The 4,100-nt window shown below is 37.1% G+C and overlaps 1 protein-coding gene across 3 annotated transcripts in view; it reads right to left on the reverse strand.

Annotated features, from left to right (window-relative positions):
- The window catches only part of Wdr78 (WD repeat domain 78), an 83,169-nt gene that overhangs the window by 61,506 nt on the left and 17,563 nt on the right, over window positions 1–4,100 (reverse strand). The gene's annotated exons all lie outside the window — the stretch shown is intronic.

Consider the following 4,100-nt stretch of genomic DNA (forward strand, 5'->3'; position numbering starts at 1 on the left):
ATATATATATATATATGTAGAGAGAGAGAGTACACAGTTTTAAAGAGTAATACTACACCCTAATGATAAAACACACAGAAGTCAAAATGGCAGAATGATTATTTATATTATTAATATTTTGGACTATACAATACTATAAGTATAGGTTTGAGAAAAATGCTTTCCACACATAGTACCAAGTAGAGCCTACTACAGCTGGAGGGACCCAAGAACCTCAGCTCAGCACGGCTGTGTCAGCAATTCACTCTACATAATACTGTGATAGTCTGAATGAGAATGGCCTCGTTGCTTATGTTTGAATACATGGTCCCCAGTTGGTGGAATTCTTGGTAAGGATTGTTGGAAGTGTGCCACTAGGTGTAGGCACTAAGGTTTCAAAAGACTCCTGAATTTCCCAGTGCTTGCTCTCTGCTCATGGCTGTGGATCAAGATGTGAGCTCTAAGCTCTTCCTTCACTCCGAAACCATGGACTCCAACCTTCTCAATCCATAAGCCCCCGCCCAAGTTTTTTTATATTTTAATAAGTTGCCTTGGTTATGGTGTTTTAGCAAAGCAAGAGAAAAGTAATTAAAATGTTCACTTTTTATTTTAATGTTTTTAATTCTTTATTTCCAGTCTTACATATAATGTCTCCTGATGGTTCTGCTTTTGTTTGTGTGTTGCTCATGTCTTAGGAGTATTGTTTATGTGTTTTCACCCAGTTTATTCTAAGACATTTTTTACTATATTGTTTATCGACATTGCATATATCCCTCTTCATTCTCTCATTCTATTCCCTCTCAATTTGCTTCTTAATTTTAACCCTCTACGATTTAACAATCTCTAAAATCTGTAGTCCTCTCAACTTTCCCATCCTACTTACTTTACCCACCTCAATTTTATTTTCTTTTTCAAAATCTGATTAATACTTAATCCTGAGTATATGCCATATCATCCTTGATTATTTATCCTCCAATGGTTATTGAGATCAAAGGCACCAATGTGACTGACTAGCTTGTATGATATTTATTTTTTTGTTTTTTGTTTTTTTTTTCGAGACAGGGTTTCTCTGTATAGCCCTGGCTGTCCTGGAACTCACTCTGTAGACCAGGCTGGCCTCGAACTCAGAAATCCGCCTGCCTCTGCCTCCCAAGTGCTGGGATTAAAGGCGTGCGCCACCACCGCCCAGCACTTGTATGATATTTATATCATGGGAATTTCAGCATGATTGTTCTCGCAGTTAATTTTCTAGTCAAAGAATAATACAGACTTTACACCAGTCACTCAGCTCCTGGACCAAGGAACTATTTGCTGAACTACATACTCAACTTTATCACTTCCAAATTCCACGAGAACATAGCAAATACTTTAACTGAAAAAAAAAAAAAAAAAAAAAAAAGGTAGCTGATACGTAACAGCAGATATGTAAACCCCAAGGAAGTAACCACCACAATACAATTCATCCAAAAGTTACAAATTCTATAGTAATGACATCTCATGAGGCTGGACCAGGAAAAATCCCGGCAGGGGAACTTAAGAAAAAGTATGCACATTCAAATAAGGTCCTGATTGAGAACATTAACAGATGGATGAAATAAGGAAGATGCTGCAGGATGTGAAACAGGTCTTCAATAAAGAGCTAGAAATACTGAGGAAAAACCAACCTGAAATTCTAGAAATGAGAAATATGAGTCAAATCAAAAGCTCTGTGGGAAGTCTCATCAATAGTATGAAACAAGGAGATGACAGAACACTGTACTTGAAGGCAAGGTGAGGGAGCCCAGCATACAACAGTGGGAAATCTGGGATATACTTGGATAGGCATTTCAGAAGAGGCAAATGTGTGGCTGATGGGCATAGAAGATGGAGAAGAATTTAGTTCCAAAAGCATGGAAAACACTTTTTAAAAGATCAACAGAAACAACTTTCAAAGTCAAGAGATGCCAATACAGATACTGGAGGCCTTTAAGCCAACAAACAGACCAGACATAAAAGAATCCCTTCTCATTGCATCATGATTAAAACACTAAACACACAGAAGTATATGGAAGGTAGGGACCATCAGGATATAAAGAGCAGCAAAAGAGAAACTCCTAGCCACACGCACATCACACAGGCCCATCAGTATGACAGCAAGTTATCTAGCTGAGAGTTAAAGATCAGAAGGGCTAGAAAGATGTATTTCAAGTTTTCAAACAGAACAAATACAATAGGACCTACTACAATTGAAGAAAATATATCCCCCCCCCAAAAATAAAACCTGATGAAAGGAAAGGAAAAAAAATTCATCCACAAGACCACAGGGGGAAAAATCATGCTGGAATAATAGTTAAGGAAGAAAGGAAGTGGGGGAGGGACCTAAACATTACAAAACCAGCCAAATGGCTGGAAGGGTGCATGTCTTTCAGCTTCAATTCCCCCAATCAAATGGCACAGACTAGCCATTTGATTATGAAATCCATTTGAAAATGGATTAAAGAGCAGGAATTGTCTATTTGCTGCCTCCAAAAAACACATCTAAGCATAAAAGAGATATAAAAAGATGGGGCACTTCAATATCCCAAGTGTAGGAAGAAAATGGACTTAGGAAACAAACAGGTGTTGCTGTTCTGAAAGACTTCACACCAAAATTACTAAGAGGTAATAGAAGTGGTCACTGTGTAAGGACTAAGGAAACTATCCTTCAGGTCACTAGGATTCTAAATGTATATCCCCTGAGCACAGATGTACCCAGTTTCATAAAACAAATACTAGATGCAAAGCCATGAATCAATACTAGTAGTATAATCAAGAGTAGTAGGTGTTTTCCATACCCCACTCTCACCAATTGACAGAGAAAGTACTGGTCCTTTGAAATGATAAATAAAACTGTCAAATTCTTAGCTAAACTAATCAAGAGAAGAGAAGAAAAGATGAGAGGAGAAGAGGGGAGGGGAGAGGAAGAAAGAGGAGGAGAGAGGAGCAGAAGAGAGAAAAAGAGATTAGAGCAGAGAACCCAAATAAAATTAGAGATGAAAAGGGAAGAATTACAACAATAAAATTCAGAACATTATACTTTACCTTGAAAATATATACTTTACTAAACTGAAAAATTTGAAAGAAATGGATGAATTAGAAGATGTATATTGCTTACCATAATTAAAACAAGACCAAAACATAAACAGAACATGAGATGAACTAGTGAGATTAAAACAAAAATTAAAATCTCTCAATTTTAAAAAAAATATATTCAGTTCCATACACCCACCCCATTTTTTAGATTGGGTTGTTTTCTTGCTAATAAGACTTGTGCGTTCTTTGCATATGCTGGATGTATAATTGGCAAAAATTTTCTTCCATTCTATTGCTGCTTGACAATTTCTTCACCTGCTTGACAATTTCCTGTGCTGCACATCATGAGATTCCATTTGTTGATTATTGACCTCATTTCTTGAGTGGCTGTAATGCTATCCAGAGTGTCCTAACCTATGCCTGAATCCTGATCCGTCTGGAGTTTAGCTTTGTCCAGGGTGATTTCATACATTCTTCTAAACATAGCAATCCAGCTTCCCCAGTACATTTTAAAGGAACCATCTTTTCTCCAGAGCATATTTTTGCCATCCTTCTCAACATTAGGTGGCTATAGTTGTATGACCTTGTACTTGGGTTCTCTAGTCTACTCCAGTGACCTATGTCTGTTTTGTGCCAGTGCCATGCTGTTTATAACAATAGGTCTCTGCAGTATAAATTGAAATTAGGTTTTGTCATACTCTCAGCAATGCTAATATTGCTCAGAATCGTGTTGGCTGTCTGGAGTCTTTGCTGCTTCTTCTATACACATTTTAAGGTTACTCTTCCCATTTCTGTGAAGAACAGCATGGAGATTTTTATGGGGATTGGGCTCAGTACTTTGGATAGAGAGGCATTCTCACAACAGTGTGCCACCTGTCATTTTGCTGAAATTGTTAAATAAAGATACTTTAAATATCTATTCTAACAGCCTTCTACTAATATTTCCTTTTTTGTATCAGGTTTACTCCCTTCAATTACAAGATTTGACATGTAAAAATATAATTAAATAAAATAAAGCACAGTCTTACAATCACCAATAAAGGAAATAGTGAAACACTGGTGCCTCCCCA

The sequence above is a fragment of the Mastomys coucha genome, unplaced genomic scaffold (genome assembly GCF_008632895.1).
Source record: "Mastomys coucha isolate ucsf_1 unplaced genomic scaffold, UCSF_Mcou_1 pScaffold18, whole genome shotgun sequence".
In the NCBI taxonomy this organism is placed as follows: Eukaryota; Metazoa; Chordata; class Mammalia; order Rodentia; family Muridae; genus Mastomys; species Mastomys coucha.